Source organism: Tamandua tetradactyla, chromosome 6 (genome assembly GCF_023851605.1).
Source record: "Tamandua tetradactyla isolate mTamTet1 chromosome 6, mTamTet1.pri, whole genome shotgun sequence".
NCBI lineage: Eukaryota > Metazoa > Chordata > Mammalia > Pilosa > Myrmecophagidae > Tamandua > Tamandua tetradactyla.
The window spans coordinates 126,873,471-126,892,462 of NC_135332.1; the positions used below are offsets into that span (position 1 = coordinate 126,873,471).

The 18,992-nt window shown below is 33.5% G+C and overlaps 1 long non-coding RNA gene across 1 annotated transcript in view; it reads right to left on the reverse strand.

Annotated features, from left to right (window-relative positions):
* Positions 1 to 2,526: 2,526 nt before the first annotated feature.
* Positions 2,527 to 18,992, reverse strand: part of LOC143686353 (uncharacterized) — a 44,852-nt gene continuing 28,386 nt past the window's right edge. Inside the window, exon 3 of the long non-coding RNA XR_013177083.1 lies at positions 2,527 to 2,708. This is a non-coding gene — a long non-coding RNA (uncharacterized LOC143686353). The remainder of the gene's footprint in view (positions 2,709 to 18,992) is intronic.

Here is an 18,992-nt window from a genome sequence, read left to right on the forward strand (position 1 = left end):
TTCAAGGATCTGCTATCATGAAATCATTCAGAGTTAGAGTAGGCACATGGATGAGATAGTAGAATTAGGGAAGAATTTTAAAATCTGGCAGACCAATGGAATAAAGGCATCACAATACTAGAGACTAGAGGAGACAGCGGAGGAGGGGGTGGGGCTGTGACAGTTGGAGAAGTCCCAGGAAAAGCATGAGAATGTCAGACTCTTGAGTGAGTAAATCAAGCACAGTGAGTCAGAAATTGTGAGCAGCAACATATATATTGCAGTGTATAAACAAGGGCAAGTACCCAAGAGCAACAGAGACGTCTTTACAATGAAACAACTTTCTGTCACACTCAGTTATCATATATATATGTGTGTGTGTACACATATATGAATGTGTATGTGTCTATATACACTTATTTTCACAGCAAGAGATAATTTCAAGGCATAGCTGTCAAGCCTTCTGTAAAACAAACCATATTTAAATAGGAAAAGCAAGTATACACACGTTTGTTTGTCTCAAACTATGGAAATGACAAATGTTTTCCTTAATTAGAGAAATTTGATCCATTGTTTTGTGGTTTTTGATAAGTACTTTATAAAATAATATCAAGGCCAACATGTAGATACATTAACATTTTGGCTTCCTTAAACAATGGTTTTGAATCTACAACCAGTGGAATTCCTGGGTGACTTTCAATTCCTCCTCGAACCCCCAGGCTTGTAGTGGTTATTACAAAAGCCTGTTGCCATTGCTGGTGCTCGGATTCTTTCTCCATTCATTTATTCAAGAAATATTTATTGCATTTCCTCTAGGAAATCAATTTTACCAAGAAAATTCTTTGAACACCGGAATACTTTTACATGCAACTTGGTGTTTACAAAGCTCAAGTTGTACGTGACCCTTAATGAATTTTAAGTATTATTATACTAATATTTATATTCATATATTTAATTTAAAAGAAAACTTAATTCCACATTTTTCACTGGACTTTTAAAATACAGAAAATTTTCAAGTAGTCCAAAATTATGCACAGCTTTCTAAACCTATTTTATCATATATTATTGTCAGCTTAAACGAGGTGCAATTTAATCAAAGCAAAATTTGACATCTAGAAGTCAATTTCATTACAATTTCAGAAGACTCATAAAAGCTGTAAATGCATGCTTATCCTTACCTATGAAACATATTTTGATGACACTATGAAAATCTTAACTGTAATCAATTTTGTATATTCCTAATAGTGCTGATTGCTAAATGCTGTGCTGATTTTAGTACACAGTAGACATGCAATCCTTATATCTTGAAAGGATAAATAAAACTAAGCAATGGCCTAGGAAAGTACTAAATATAGAAAACCTAACAGGAAGGCTTGTAGATGAAAAGAAGTATACGTGATCAAAGGTCTGTATAAACAAATTTAATGCTGGCAAATTGAGTATATTCAGCTGGCCACTTGTGAAACCAACATTTAATTAAATACAGTTGTCTCCTAACATACTCACTTCCTCACAGCCAAACTAAAAGTGTTTAAATAAAATGAGACTCATTAACTTTTCTAATTGTTGTTTGCGTGAGGACTTGAACTTTGCTTTTAAAAAGAAACTGCTCCATCTGCAGCTAGTAAAAAGTATCAGCTGGCAATGTTTAACCCTCATGAATCATCCTTTTATTTTCCTTTCCCAGCCAGGGAGTGGTAGGGAGAACAGATTCTGTAAAAAACAAACAAAAAAAATCAAAGAATGTTACAGGAGCATTGCTTAGCGCCTGTCTTCTGAGCCTATACATACCAAAAGAAATAGTATGTGTAGTTTCTATGAAAGGTAGAAGTACAAGCATCATGGGACTGTAACAGCTGCACAACTTCAGGCATTCTTAGTTGTCAATAGAGAGGAAACAGATCATCAGAACTTGAATGCTTCATTTTATAATGATGCTTCATGTTGTACAGCTTTAAAATGGCAAGTGTTTCTTGACAAAAAAACTGTTCTATTGCTGCTAGCTGATAACAAATATATCATCTCCTTAAGAGAAGTAAAAAATAATGTAAAGCTTCAACTTGATTATTGGCATTTTAAAGTTAATGCAAGCAATAATAAAAACAGAGGAAATCATCTACTGAAATTCTGAAGATGCAATTTATTGCTTTCAATCTTTTTGTTAAGTTTCTTAAAAAAGTTTTTTTTTTAATTTATTTAGAGAAGTTGTGGGTTTACAGAAAAATGATGCATAAAATACAGAGTTCCCAATTTTTTTAAGCTAAGAATAGACTTAAATCAATTTAATAGTACTTTTAATGAATTAAGGTAATTTTATAAATAAGTGGAGTAGCTATATAAAAATGTCTGCCAATTTTCATTATTTGATAATAACTTCAATTTAGCAGTAAAAAAACAAAACAAAATATGTTTTTCTCTACTTTATCATACTGAAAACATTTTTCTGAAGTGCAGATACTATGATAACTAAAATCCATTGATGTAAAGTTAATTATTTTGGGGGGTTAAAAATAGGAACTTGAAAAAACGGTGGTTTTTACAGCCAAGGATTTATTTTCTGACATTCAAAAAAAGTCTATAGGCAGGCTGCACTGGCAGCTACGGAAGGTCCACAATGCATCAGAGGCTGTGCGCCATCTAGTTTTGTTTCCCTCTCCCATCATCAGTGGCAGGCTTCCAGCAGAGGTTTCTTCATGGTTCATTGGATGCTGACGGTCTGATCTTTGAGTCTGAAGTAACAGGAATGAGACAAGTGGAAGAAGGACTAACCCTTCCTAAGAGGAAGACTATTTGGGAGTTCTGTGCCACATTTCCTCTATTGCTCATAATTAACTGTCTAGAATTGTGGCCCCATTACCACATCTGCATTGACAAGACTCAGAAATCGAGTTTTCCACAATGCACATGGCTTAGGCTTCTGCTAATGATGAAACATCAATGAAAATACTTGGGGAGACAGTGAAGTCTTTGGCACACAGAACAAAATTAATCACATTTGTTATTTACTGGTAACACAAACAGTTAAAAAATTAATAAAAATAAATTTAAAATAGAAACACCAAAAAAAAAAAACCAAACCCAGGAATAAATCAAACTAAAATGTGAAAAGCATTTAGTGGGAACTGTTGAATATTTATTGAAAGACATTAAAATAAAAATAAAGAGGGAAATACATTCTGTTGATTAGTAGGAAGATTTTATAAAGCTGTGATTTCTAGATAAATTCATCTTCAGATTAATGCACTTCCGATCACAATCTGAACAAGCTTGTTTTTGGAGGTTGGTTGGAGAATGTGGCAGTGAAATACAGAATTTATATGAAATACAAAAGGTTAAGAAGAGCCAAGAAACTCTTTAGGAAGAAGAATGTGAGTTCATAATTGACATCGGGTGATTATAAAATTTGAGTAATAAAGATAGTGTGCTTTTGGCACAAGAGTAAACAAATTGGCAAATGGAACAGAAACATCACTGATTTTTTAAAAATTGTTGTATAGATGAGCTATGCATTGCAGATTGGGGGAGTGAGGAGGAGAGGGACTATTTTTAAATTATGCTGTGACAACTCCTTATGTTCATGGAAAAAATGAAATCAGATTTCTACCCCAACACAATATATAAAATCAGTTTCTGATTAAGTATATAAATGTGAAAAGTAAATTTTTGAAGACTTTTAGAAATTCTTGTAAATGAATATCTTTATGACCTAAGAGAGGGAAGATCTTAAACAAGACTAGAAACAACTCTAGTAATTAAAAGAATCGTAAAGCAAACTCAATTAAAAATTATGAACTTTGCTTAGTCAAATAGTGCCTTATACAACCTGAAAAGGCAAGGCACATTGTTGGAAAATACATTTGCCGCACAGGATATTATAAAGCACTAGTATTCACATTACATATAGAATGCTTTGAAATCCATAAGAACAAGAGAATTTAATAGAACATTAGGCAAAATGTATGAGAAGGTCTTTTACAGAAAAGGGAACATGAATTTTCCATAAATATGAGAAAATAATGCTCAGCAGTATTAGTATTCAGAGAAAATAAAATTAAAATCACCCTGAGATAATATTCCACACTTACCAGATTGTCAAAAGTTAAGGGAAAATAACAAGTTTTAGGCAAGGGAATAGAGAAGCAGGAATTCTCACATTCTGAAGGTAAGGAGTGTAAATTGATACAACCCCTTTAGAAAATAATTTGTCTTTTCTTAGTAGAATTGAAGATGTACATACTCCATTTCCCAACAATTTCATTCCTAGGTGAATACACCTGAGATTTGCATGCATACATAAGAACACATGTATAAGAATATTCATAGGATACTCTTAATAATAAGAAAATACTAAACTGAGTCCAGATTTTTCATCAATAATTGAATAGATAAATACGTGTATTTTCTTTTTTATTAAGAAAGCAGGATACTAAAAGGCTGGTAAAATAGTGACCTATAGCTTCACAAAGGAATCTCAAAAATGTAATGCTGAATGATAAAATTAAGCTATAGACGAACTTTCATGTTACAATTCTATTATATAAAAATCATAAACAGGAAAAATTTACCTATAAATGTGCATGTATTTATATAAGCATATATGTTTACAACATATATATGTAGTGAAATCATAAAGAAACAAAAGGAAATGATTAACCAAAAATTCAGGGCACCTTTCCCCTTCGGGGGGGGATATAAATTAGAAGGGACTGAATACAGGAAGGCAGAGAGGGAACTTGAAATACTCATAAATTATATTTCTTAGGTTGTGAAGTAGGTAGATATGTGGGCTATTACTCATTTTGGTGCATATATTTTTTCATTCTTTTGTATAAATGATAAGTTATTTTAAGTTACATGTTGTCTAACTATTTGGCAGACTTTTCAACAGAGTAGTATATACAAATATAAGAATATTATTTATGTAATATATACATACTGAGGTCAGAATATGTTTTCTTATGGCAGTAGGGATTGTGGGATGCTACCTGCTCTGCATACTTCAAATCTAAACTTTTTATTACAATTGTTCCTTGGAATTCACCACTTTCTAGTATGTACTTTAAGAAGACCTAAGGAATTCCTTAAAATGAGACTTCATGCATTATTCAGGAATCTCTCATTGCAAGTGACAGAAACCCAAGTTGAACATATGCAAAAATGAAAATTTATAGACTAACATAATTTTGCCAAAGGAAAAAAGGGAGTGCTAAAGAAATAGAGATCCACAGTGTTTTGTACTTCTGCATCTCTGCTTCCTTCTTACAATCTGGCTTTCGAACCCAATAGGCAGGACAATTATTGATGGCAGATTGGAGCTCATATTTTCTATTTTTGCTACAGCAATACATGTGAAATCTGCACCAGTAATAGACCTTCTTCTCAAATACTTCAGCATTTCATCTATTTAATTCTTTTGATAAATAATATATTCTGAATACCAAACATGTAAGAAGCATTTGGAAAAAAGAGTTGAAATTTTTAGCATATTTATTTTTAAAAGGAAACATAAAATATGTACATTGATAACTATACATTGATAACATTGAATGGAATTGAAGACTATAGCATCCAATAGAAAAAATTTAAGTTCCTACCCACGTAGTATATTTAGCTTTAAAAAGTCTGATTCTGGTATTTGGAAGTTCTAGAAGAGGCTAATTAAAAGAATAGTCTGTTTTTGATTTGGGAATATTAAATGCCTATAACACACACAGGCAATTTTTAATTCAGAGAAGCTTTTTCTCTGACAGAATAATGAAAGCCCTGTTAACAGTATTAAAAGCTTATGTTACACACACACGCACACACATATCAATATATAATTCGTGACAGTTATATAAGTCATATTTGAGTAAAGGACTTGTGGGAGAAAATAATATATTCAGGTTGTATTTACATTCGATATTTAATATTAGAATAGTCTTATAAATATTAAATTTTAATCTGAATTTCCATTCTGTTTCCTTTTGTTTCTTTTCAAACATGCTTTATATATGCACCTGCACAGCTAATTCCTCGACTCCATATTTTTAATCTTTATCCTTCTGTTAGTTCCATAATCTCTTCTTTATATCTGGAATCACAAACTCTAGTATTCCAGTCAGCATCTGTTTTGTACCAAAATGAGTTATTCAGTTCTATGCCTTTGCCATACTATCCATTTTCCCAACCTATAAACCTTTTTTGTTCTCCCTGAAAATCTAAATCTCACAAAGACCAGTATTTTAACTATTCTTTTGTTTGTACCCTTCTCCCTGCCCCTGTGTCTTTCAACTCTAGCCCTCTTGTAAATTCCAGGCTATAGACTGACCAAATTCCTGGCACCATGTTTCTAAGAATTCCCAGAGGATCGGGAATGGCAGGCTGCCATTATGAATATATTGTTTCTAACAGCACAACTTTCATTTACCTGGTAATAGTTACAAGTATTCACCACATAGTCTTCTAAACAAAACATCCAACTTTTATTCTTACCACTTCTCGTCCCTTTCTGAGGCGGAGATCTACCTTTCTTTGCTCCCGACTATCCTATTTTTACTTAATATATTCCTTCCATTCTATCTTCCCTTTCAGTACCAGTTCAAGAGTATAATAACCCCATCTACCTTCATACATTCTCTCTCGTTGCCTCTAAGATTTCAATTCCTTGATCCATGCTGCACACTTTTATTCAGTGTATTTATCTTGTACCAGGTAGACATTAAAATAACTTTAAATGAAATGACACATGGATGAATAAAGAACAAATGGATTTCAGTTTACAGTGGTGATACTAGCTTTTGAAAAAAAGAATTTTTAACCTAAAGAAGACAAAACTACATTTAAACAATATTTTAAAAATACCATTGTTTTATAGTTTCATATTTGTATCTCCTATCTTTGTCAATACACTCAATCATGTGAATATATAGGCCTCTCTATGTTCCATGCTTGAAAAACAGGACTGAGAAAAATTAACACAGGTAGCTTGTGATCGATTAGTTAGATGCTTAAGCATTTTCCACATATTCTAGTGTTCTTTCACAATATTATTGTAAAGTAATGATTATTACTGATTGGTAATTTCTGATATTTTATTTTATTCTCTGAATGTACCAGTCATACGTCAAAAAAATACGTTTTATGAACCACAAAACCTAACTCAGAAATTCCTTTATTTATTAGATCGATATTGTTTAAACTATGTTAATATTTTGGGATAATATTCAGAATAAACTCTACTTATCAATTCCTGATACAAAGGAAGCCTTTGGTTCCCATTATGATCAGGCCTCTGTTCCATACAGAGCATCTTGGTCGACCTCCAAGGAGCTATTCAGACAAAATCCAAGGGAACGGTCATAGAATAAATATATCTCAAAAGTGCTGCTGCTTCCTGAATGCCAACAGGTTCTACATGTCATTATCTGATCACCTGATTATAGAGAAGTCCAGACATCCTTACCACTTTGAAAAAAAATATCACTTGAAGTCTTCTCCAAATAATATCAGGCTTTGTAGCAAGTTCAGAAAGGAAAAAAAGGAAAGAGAGCAGAGTTCTCCTAGCATCGCTGGGTTGAACTGTTAATCTGACTTAGTGCTGGAGTTAGGAACATAGTTTTAAAAAATAAGACAGCATTGAATTATACTTCTTGTCATTAATGTTGACCTTTATATAAGATGTTCCCATAGAGTATGTTCTTATGAAGTCCACAAGGTAGTTTACTGAATTGAGTTTTTTTTTAAGAAGTTGTCAGTTCACAGAAAAATCATGTAGAAATACAGCATTCCCATATACCTCCACTCCATTATTAGCACTATGCATTAGGGTGGCACCTTTGTTACAGTTGATGAAAAAATATTATAATTGTACTATCAACTACAGTCCATAGTTACATTAAGGTGTGTTTTCCCCTATATACTACCATGTCATTGACATCCTGCTTTAGTGTGGTTCATTTGTCATAATTCGTATTTTTATAATTGTACTAATAACTATAGTCCATAGTTTACAGGGCTCACTGTGTTGTACAGTCCCATGTTTTATCTTTTAATTTACATTCTAGCAATATATATGACCTAAAATTTTCCCTTTTAACCACATTCACATATATAATTCAGTGCTGTTAAATATACCCACAGTGTAGTGTTAACGTGACCACCCCCCACTTCTAAAACTTTACAATCACCAGAAAGTCTGTACAAATTAAGCCTGAATTGCATTCTAACACATTAAAATCCTAATTCCTTAGAGACTTTAGACTAATAATTGTCCTTTTAAATATTTTTAACTGTTTGAATTATTTATGTTTTGTTTGTTTTCTATTCATGTATGAGATAGGGACTTTGCTTTGGAAGGAAAATGAGCAGAAGCCAAATGATGCGCTACCTGAAGAACTGGTAAAGTGGTACAAGAGGAAGTTTATACCAAACTGGAGAGAAGATTTTTGCTCTCTACTTAAACTGCCAATTGTATTGGTAAAGAGAAGAGAATGTCTTATTATGATCTTACCTTTCATAGAACTATGACAATACTTGTCCTGAAGGAGTCCACAGAGAACTTTAAAATCATGCTTGCAATAGGACATTATACACTTTCCAAATACATTAAATATGATAAAATAACGGGATATCTTAGAGTGACAATATACTTTCATAAAATATTAGATATTTAAGTGATGATCGCTGAGCTGTAAAAATCAAGCATTCTGTCATGGAAAAATATGTGAGGAATATTTTTTGAAATTTAAATTTAAGCAGATAGCAATGACAACTTTTAATAATTCTTTCATTTGTATAATTCATGATTGTTCTATCTTAAGCGCTTACATTCATGTATTAATTGGTATTATTATGGAGAGTTGTAGAAAAATGCAAAGTTCACTTGTAATAATAATAAAATATTTCCTTGATAAATTATTTTACTGAAACAAAATGATATAAAAGTGTACTACATCTTTTAATTAAAACAGAACTGACTCAATGGCTCTTTCCAGAGTAAATTACATTTCTGCCCTATTTTCTTTTCTTTAAAATTCCTTCTTTTAGCATTTTTCATGATCTATCAACCTAGAAACACTAAAATAAACAAAAAAATATAGAAGAAAATAAAATGGTACAAAATAATGAATATATGACCAAAGGAAGGAAAAAAAAATGTAAAATAAGCTATATAGAAATAAGCAAAAGTGCTTATAAAAAACTTGGTCACAAATTAGTGCAGGTATCAGATTCACAAAATGATCAGTTAATACTTAGCTAAGTTTCAAAGATAAATATTTTTTTCTACCAGAATTAAATTATACATTTAAATTTAAGCTAAATATAAGGAACCTGTGAGTAGTAGGTTAATTGTTAACCTTTTACTCAATAGTCAGTTTAACACAACTTCTTAAAAAGTAAGAAATATGTTTAAGATATTTGTTGTAAAGAGTTAGTGGTCTAAGGATAGTGTTTATATTAATTAGAAGAAGAAATATTTGATGTTGTAGAGTTATTAATGAAATAACTATTTGGGGAACAGTGTGATCAGAGGGAGATGTATTTTAACTGAGTTAAATTATGATATGCTACCACAATTAGTCAATAGACAATGTGTGAAGGTGATATAGCAATAAATAAGTGTATGAATATATTATTAGAAGAAACTTTTTTTTATGGAGCATGCAAATAAAATCAAAATTGTTAAAAGTAGCATGGGAAATAAATAAAATCAGAAATGGAAGAGGAGACTTAACCACTGACCCTGCAGAAATAAAGGAAGTAATGAGAGGATACTATGAACAACTTTATGCTAATAAACTCAACAATGTAGATGAAATGGACAACTTCCTAGAAAGACATAAACAACCAGCGTTGACTCGAAAAGAAGTAGACAACCTCAACAAACCAATCAAAAGTAAAGAAATGGAATTAGTCATTGTGGTAGTTAGATTCAATTGTCAACTTGGCCAGGTGAATGTGCCTAGTTCTGTTGCTGTGGACATGAGCCAATGGTACATGAACCTCATCTGTTGCTGATTACATCTGCAGTTGGCTAGGAGGTGTGCCTGCTGCAATGAATGTCGTTTGAGTTAATTGGTTGGTGCTTAAATGAGAGAGCTCAACCTAGCACAGCCAAGCAGCTCAGCATACCTCATCTCAGCACTCACAGCTCAGCCCAGGCATTTGGAGATGCAGAAAGGAATCACTCCAGGGAAAGTTGTTGGAACCCAGGGGCCTGGAGAGAAGGCCAGCAGAGATTATCCTGAGCCTTCCCACATAAGAAAAAACCTCAGATGTAAGTTAGCTGCCTTTCCTCTGAAGAACTTAGAAAATAAATCCCCTTTTATTAAAAGCCAGTCCGTCTCTGGTGTGTTGCATTCTGGCAGCTAGCAAACTAGAACAGTCATTAAGAAGCACCCCCCCCCCCCAAAAAAAAGTCCAGGACCAGATGGCTTCACATGTGAATTCTACCAAACACTCAAGAAAAAATTAGTACAAATCCTGCTCAAACTTTTCAAAATAAATTGAAGAGGAGGGAAAGCTACCTGACTCATTCTATGAAGCCAATATCATCCTTATACCAAAGCCAAACAAAGAGATTACAAGAAAAGAATACTACAGACCAATTGCTCTAATGAATATAGACGCAAAAATCCTAAACAAAACTCTTGCAAGTCAAATCTAGCAGCACATTAAAAGAATTATACACCATGACCAAGTAGAATTCATCCCAAGGATGCAAGGATTGTTCAACATAAGAAAATAAATTAATGTAATACACCATGTCAACAAATTAAAGCAGAAAAAACATGATCATCTTGATTGAGGCAGAAAAGGCATTTGACAAAATTCAACATCCTTTCTTGTTGAAAACACTTCAAAAGATAGGAATAGACGGGAACTTCCTCAACATGATAAAGAGAATATATGAAAAACCCAATATATTTTTCCTCAATGGGGAAAAACTGAAAACTTTCCCTCTAAGATCAGGAACAAGGCAAGGATGTCCACTATCACCATTGTCATTCAACAGAGCAATTAGACAAGAAAAAGAAATACAAGTCATCAAAATTGGAAAGGAAGAAGTAAAACACTTGCTCTTTTCAAATATGATACTATATGTCAAATACCCTGAGAAATCCACAGCAAAACTACTAGAGCTAATAAACGAGTGCAGCAAAGTGGCAGGTTACACGATCAACACTCAAAAATCTGAAGTGTTTCTACACACTGGTAATGAACAATCTGAGGAGGAAATCAAGAAAAAAATTCCATTTACAATTGCAACCAAAAGAATAAAATATTTAGGAATAAATTTAACTAAAGAGACAAAAGACCTATACAAAGAAAACTACAAGAAATTGTCAAAACAAATCATAGAAGACCTAAATAAATGGAAGGGCATACTGTGTTCATGGATTGGAAGACTAAATAGAGTTAAGATTTCAATTCCACCTAAATTGATTTACAGATTCAATGCAATACAAATTAAAATCTCAAAAACTTACTTTTCAGAAATAGAAAAGCCAATAACCAAATTTATCTGGAAGGGCAGGGTGCCCCAAATAGCTAAAAGTATCCTGAGAAAGAAAAATGAAGTCAGAGGTCTCATGCTACCTGACTTTAAGGCATATTACAAAGCTACAGTGGTCAAAACAGCATGGTACTGGCATAAAGATAGATACACTGACCAATGGAATCGAATAGAGTGTTTAGATATAGACTCTCTCATCTATGGACAATTGAGCTTTGATAAGGCAGTCAAGCCAACTCACCTGGGACAGAACAGTCTCAATAAATGGTGCCTAGAGAACTGGATATGCACATGCAAAAGAATGAAAGAGGATCTATATCTCACACCCTATACAAAATTTAACTCAAAATGGATCAAAGACCTAAACATTAGATTTAAGACCATAAAACTTTTAGAAGAAAATGTAGGGAAATATCTTATAAATCCTATAATAGGAGGCAGTCTCCTAGGCCATACACCCAAAGCATGAGCACTGAGGAAAGAAATAGGAATTCCTCAAAATTAAACAATTTTGTGCATCAAAGAACTTTGCCAAGAAAGTATAAACCTTCACAATGGGAGACAATATTTGGGAACAATATATCAGATAAAAGTCTAGTATCCAGAATATATAGATTGCTCAATTCAACAACAAAAAGACAGACAACCCAATTACAAAATGGACAAAAGACATGAATAGACACTTCTCAGAAGAGAAAATACAAATGGCCAAAAGGTACATGAAAAGATGCTCAACTTTCCTGGCTATTAGGGAAATGTAAATCAAAACCACAATAAGATATCATCTCACACCCACCAGAATGACCATTATCAATAAAACAGAAAACGACAAGTGCTGGAGAGGATGTGAAGAAAGAAGCACACTTATCCACTGTTGCTGGGAATGTCAAATGGTACAATCGCTGTGGAAGATAGTTTGGTGGTTCCTTAGGAAGCTAAGTATAGAATTGCCATATGATCTGGCAATACCACTGCTAGGTATCTACTCAGAGGACATGAGGGCAACGAGACAAATGGACATTTGCACACCAGTGTTTATAGCAGCATTATTTACAACTGCCAAGAGATAGAAACAGCCAAAATGTCCATCAACAGATGAGTGACTAAACAAGCTGTGGTACATACATACGATGGAATATTATGCATCTGTAAGACAGAATAAAGTTATGAAGTATGTAACAACATTGATAGACCTTAAGGACATGCTGAGTGAGATTAGCCAGAAACAAAAGGACAAATATGTATGGTCTCACTGAGATGAACTGACATTCATGAATGAACTCGGAGAATTTCAGTTGGTAACAGAGACTACCAAGAGATAAAAGTAGGGTAGATATTGGGTAATTGGAGCTGAAGGGATACAGATTGTGCAACACGACTGACTGTAAAAATTCAGAAATGGATAGTACAATACTACCCAACTGCAATGCAATAATGTTAGAACACTGAATGAAACTGAATGTGAGAATGATAGAAGGAGGAGGCCTGGGGGCACAAATGAAATCAGAAGGGAAGATGGATAATAAAGACGGAGATGGTACAATCTAGGAATGGCTAGAGGGTACTATGATAGTGACTAAATGTACAAATTAAAATTTTTTTGCATGAGGAAGAACAAAGGAAGGTCAATACTGCATGGTGTTGAAAATAGTTGGCAATTCATATTTTAAAACTATAATTTATGTGTGAGACTAAAGCAAAAAAATGTTTACTTGGTACAAAATTTATATTTGACTAGTGCATTTCCTAATATAACTTCTGTGGACAGCTTAATTGAATGCCATAGTACATGTAACCTTGAGTAGGGCATGAGATTTTGTAGGTTTGTCCAGAGTGATGCCCCAATAAATCCCAGAGTGATTTGAACAGTGAATAAAAAATGTATTTTCAGAGTCTCCTTGGAGGAATGGTGAGAAAGGGGGAAAATCCAACTTCCCCAAAGGGAGAATTTTTGATATTTTCACAAGCAGTGGGGACAACCAAAGCAATAGGCTGAGCCCCCAATCTTGGGGTTTGTTCATATGAAACTTAACCCCCCAAAGGATAGGCTAAACCTACTTAAAATAGGCCTAAGAGTCACCCCCAAGAGAACCTCTTTTGTTGCCTCTCTCTCTTAGCCAACATGGCTAGCAACCTCACTGCCCTCCCCTTCTCTATGTGGGATATGACTCCCAGGGGTGTGGACCTTCCTGGCAACATGGGATAGAAATCCTAAAATGAGCTGAGACTCAGCATCAAGGGATTGAGAAAACCTTCTTGACTAAAAGGGGGAAGAGTGAAATGAGACAAAATAAAGTGTCAGTGGCTGAGAGATTCCAAACAGAGTTGAGAGATTATCCTGGAGGTTATTCTTCTGCATTATATAGATACCACCTTTTTAGTTAAGGTGTAATGGAGAGGCTGGAGGAAACTGCCTGAAAATGTAGAGCTGTGTTCCAGTTTCTTGGAAGTTCCAAGAAAGTTCCATGTTTCTTGAAGATGACTATATAATGATATAGCTTTCGCAATGTGACTGTGCGATTGTGAAAACCTTTTTATCTACATTATTGACAGATGAGTAAAACATATGGATTAAAAATAAATAAATAATGGGGGAACAAATGTTAAAATAAATTTAGTAGATTGAAATGCAAGTGGTCAATGAAAGAGAGGGGTAAGGGGTACGGTATGTATGATTTTTTTCTGTTTTCTTTTTATTTCTTTTTCTAAATTGATGCAAATGTTCTAAGAAATGATCATAATGATGAATATACAACTATGTGATGATATTGTGAGTTATTGATTATATATCAAGAATGGAATGCTCATATGGTAAGAATGTTTGTTTTTGTATATTATTATGTTTAATAAAAATAATAAACAAATTAAGTAAAACTGCACATTAAAATGAATACATATTATATGGGTCCATATGCACATATCCTATGGAAATGAACCGTAAGTTACAGAACTCAAGTGATATGAGACAAAAAACAAAAACGTTTTATCCACAGATGAAAATCAGATGGGAAATTTTATGAATGGTGTTTTGGTTTGCTAAAGCTACCAGAATGCAAAATACTGAAATGGGTTATAAGCCTGTTTTGATATTTTGATCCTAGGCATGTTTTTATTATGATAAACATTAAAATAAGATGAATGAGGTAACACAAAATACTGACACTTGTTTTCTAAAAGACTTGTAAAATGGAAGTAAAGGCAATATTTACTAATGCTCTCACCAAATATTGCTTTTTGAAAGAAAAGGTGTTGCGAGTTCATTGCATATGGACATTATTCAAATTATCCACAATTAGTGAGATCTTGTCAAAAACATCCAATAGGTTGAGCAATGGTGGCTCATGGCCTGCCATGCCGGAGACCTGGGTTTGATTCCTAGAGCCTGCCCATGCAAAACAAACAATCAATCAAACAAACAAAACAACAGAAAACAAAAAACATCTGATAGCAAAATTGCAAGGGTGTCCACTTGCCAGAGTTACAATTAAACAGAAAGACTAATAACTGAAAATATGTGTAAGTCAGTAAAAGTACCAAAAATGTATTGGCTACACTGGGTAATGCTTTGGAACTACCTCATTATTCTGAAAGTGGATAAATACATTAAAAAGGATCATTTATCCTTTTTTAAATCCTTTTTTTTTCTGAGCATTTATCCTTTTAGAGTTTTACTGTACAGTGTTCAAAACTGTTGATGAAGGAAAGGTCTTTTGTGTACACAAATTTCAGCTAACACATAAAGAAATGTGAAAAAATTAGAATAATATAATTTTACAGTCTTTGATTAGTTAATCTGAGCAATGTAGAACGCACAGATGAAAATCAGATGGGAAATTTTATGAGTGGGGTTTTGGTTTGCTAAAGCTACCAGAACGCAAAATACCGAAATGGGTTGGCTTTTTCAATGGAAATTTATTAGGTTACGAATGCACAATTATGACGTCACATGGGAAGGCCCATGGCAATATCTGCTGGTCCTTCTCCCCAAAATGTCTCTAGGTTTCTGTGGGGCCTTGCTTGTTTCTCCTGGGGCATTTGTGTCTTAGCTTCACTGAGCTCTCCCCAGAATGTCTCTGCCTTTTATCCTCTCAGAGACTCCAGCAAGTGAATTAAGATCCACCTTGGGTGGGAGGGTCACATCTCAATGGAAACAACCTAAGCAAAAGGCCCACCCACAATAGGCCTGCCCCCACAAGAATGGCTTAAAATAATGTAGGTTTTTTTGGGGTATATAACAGATGCAAACCAGTACAAGTGGAGAGGAACACCATCACCTAAACACATTGATTCTTCTTAATATCACAAAAAGGCAGCTACATATTTAAATGATTGTTTTAAATATGTTATACAGTAAACCTAATAAAAAGAAAGACCAGGAAAATAAGTACTAGAATGTAATTTTCATAAAAAATAAGTGCGTGTGAAAATAAATTTATAATTTAGTTGTATCAGGAAGTCATAATATTTTATTTTAAAGAGAACTTGTAAAGCAAAGCAATTTGCAAGACTCTATAATTTTCTTCAATTTGGCCCCTATTGTACTTATTTTTTTTAACAAAAAGTAATGATGATCAACATTTAATGAAATTCCCCTCATTTTATAAAGCATCTTTTTTTGCTGTTAAGTAATGAGACTTCTGATGTTTGATGAGTGGTTATCACACTAAATTCTATAAAGTAAAATGCAAAATTAAGCATTTTAATATTTATATGCTAGAAAAACATTATGTTGTAACCATTTCTTAATGAAGAAAACTGTAATGGTCATTTTTTAATGTAATGCTTTATTTCAGGTATTTCAGTATTAATAAAGGGTATTGATTTTATTTTGTAAGTATATATGTGTCCAGTGATACAAATCCTCACAATGGAGAATGTAAACTATTCATAAGACTAATTGAAGGTCAAAAGTAAATACATTGCTCTTGGACATTATAAATTTCTCAGCAATGTCAAAGAAGTGCCCGTTTTTCTATGGACTTTTTTTTTAATATAGAAGTAATTTAAACTAAAAGTGGACAATCCCATAGAGGTTATCTGCTTTAACTTCTGCTGAACTTTCCCAGAAAAGCCATGCTTTACTCTCTCAGGCACTACAATGCACTGTGATAAACGTCAGTTCTGTGATATTTTCTTTCAAATTTTGATCCTCCAGGGAGGAACAGTTTTTACGAACGTAAAAACATCTGCTATGTAACCTAAACAGTGTTAGCTCAAGGAGGAAACTTCTGATCAGTCAGTAAATAATCATCTAGTTCACATAGAATGATACTGCTGTGAAAATTAGTTAGCAAGAAAGTGTACCGAGAGTCACAGAAATCCAATTATTCCAATAAGATACAATTGAATAACAAGAATAAGGATTCATTTTTATGCACTAGATACCTCTAAGAAGAAACATTGAAAGTTTCTCTATAGATTGAAAGAAAAGTACGTTAATTCTCTCAGCATGCTACCTTCATAAAGATATTATAGAATTGAAAAGCTGTGCTTAATTCTCTCCTTTGAATGGGAAAAAAAAATGAAACTAAGGGACACTATGAGGCATTGAGAGCCAGAGAGATCTGGATGCGAATTCTGACTTTGTCTTTATGTCTCTGGCATTGGTCTCTTAAAACCTTGGAGCCTATCCCCCACACTGGAAGTTGTTTTAAAGAATTGAAAAGTATGATTATGAAGCAATATAAATACACGGCAGTTTTTAAACTAGTATTACTGTTAGTAAAAGATATTTTCATGATATTTTTCACTGCCAGTACCTTTTGTAACCCTTCCTGTATTTGTGGAATCTCTAATTTTATGAGTCTTATCTCCCCATGGAAGGAATCAGAAATAGCTTTTCCAGTCTCTCCTGAAGCTGGAGCATACCAATCATACCAGGTGGAAACACCCAACAATTTGATTTAGAAGCCAGTGAAGTAGAGAATGGAGCCCAGGGCAATGTATCTTGGTCAGGTAGAGGATGCCTTACAAAGACATTCAGCTGCCATGGGCAACAGGGATTGTAATGTAAGACTGTCTTTTCTAGGGTCAGAGATAACAGCATCACATAAGAGCTTGTTCTTGGCCTCATAAGTGCTAAGCCTACCAATTATGCTTTAGTATATCATATTTCTTCTCAAAACAGCCAGTATAATTTATGCTCTTGTCAGTTAACAGTACAAACTGATTATGGAAGGGCCACTGCCCTTTGATGAAATGAGGGAAAGATAACATGACCTGATTAAACTTTGAGTAATATAGAGAAATAGAGAGGCAAACTGCAGCATCTAATGCAAAGGATGAGAGAGTTGGATTATGAGGTTACTTTTGTCTTTCTTTTCTCACATTTAATTTATTCTATACACCATTGCCCCACTTCATTTAATTTAGGGTTATGAATAGGTAGAGGGAGGCTCTCTGATTCCATACTGAAGTGTTTTCCTTGTGGACATATTTCAGGCAATGAAGTAATTTATCCACAAATAATAACCTGAAAATATACTCGACCCTAACCCAGACCTCATTTCAAAGGTGAGTTCAATGGCAGAAGTCTCTTTACTCAAAATTGCCCACAAATCATGAAGCATGAAGTGAAATAAGAAAAAGAGCTGCTAACATTAAACATATGATTGTTCTTTCTTTATGTAACTCTCTCATTATGTGTGTGTATATTTATATATGCATGTATGTATACATAAATATGCAGTATTTATATATACCCAGTAGCCAGGTATAATAAAATGGAATTTTAACCTTTAATCTCAAGCAGTAGTTCTCAAGTGTCCCAATACAAACTTTCCAAAGTCCAGTTTATCATTCACCACAGGAGAAAACTAAATTCCTCACCTAAATACCACCTTTCCACATAATATAAAGAAGACAGAGAAGAAGAAAGATGCTGCTGGCTCACACAGTGGTGTTCAGTACTGATAACATTATTGGAGGAAGATTGGATCATATTCCTGGACTAATAAAGCACAGAGTATCTCTGAATTCACAGAAATTAAGCTCAAGCCAGGACTCTATAGGTTAATATTATTTTCCCCAGAGATGCATCTGGAAGTACATGGAATGTCTTAGGGTATTAACATATGTCATTTATCTAATACAAGCTATGGAACTATTGTTTTGCATATAATATATTATTTAAATCTCAAAACAATATTATAGGGCAGAAATTAATATAACACTTCTGCAGATGAAGAAATTAAATCAATTTCCTAACCATTAAGCTATAATTTAAACACATTTTTGTTTGAATCCCAAGCCCATGTTTGTTCCACTATTCTATGATTTATAGACAGATATTACAACAGCCTACATTCTGTGAATATACCTAACCATCAGTATCTTCCTGGCAAGTATGAAAGAGTTCTTCAATCCTTGCTGACCACTGGAGGAGTTAGGTAACTGATGACTTTGAATTTTCATTTCAAACATCCCTCATCATAGATATGCAAACATGCTTTATTGTGTGACTATTCAGATCGCCAATCACAAACAGTCCCCAGATCTCAGTGATAATACTATATGA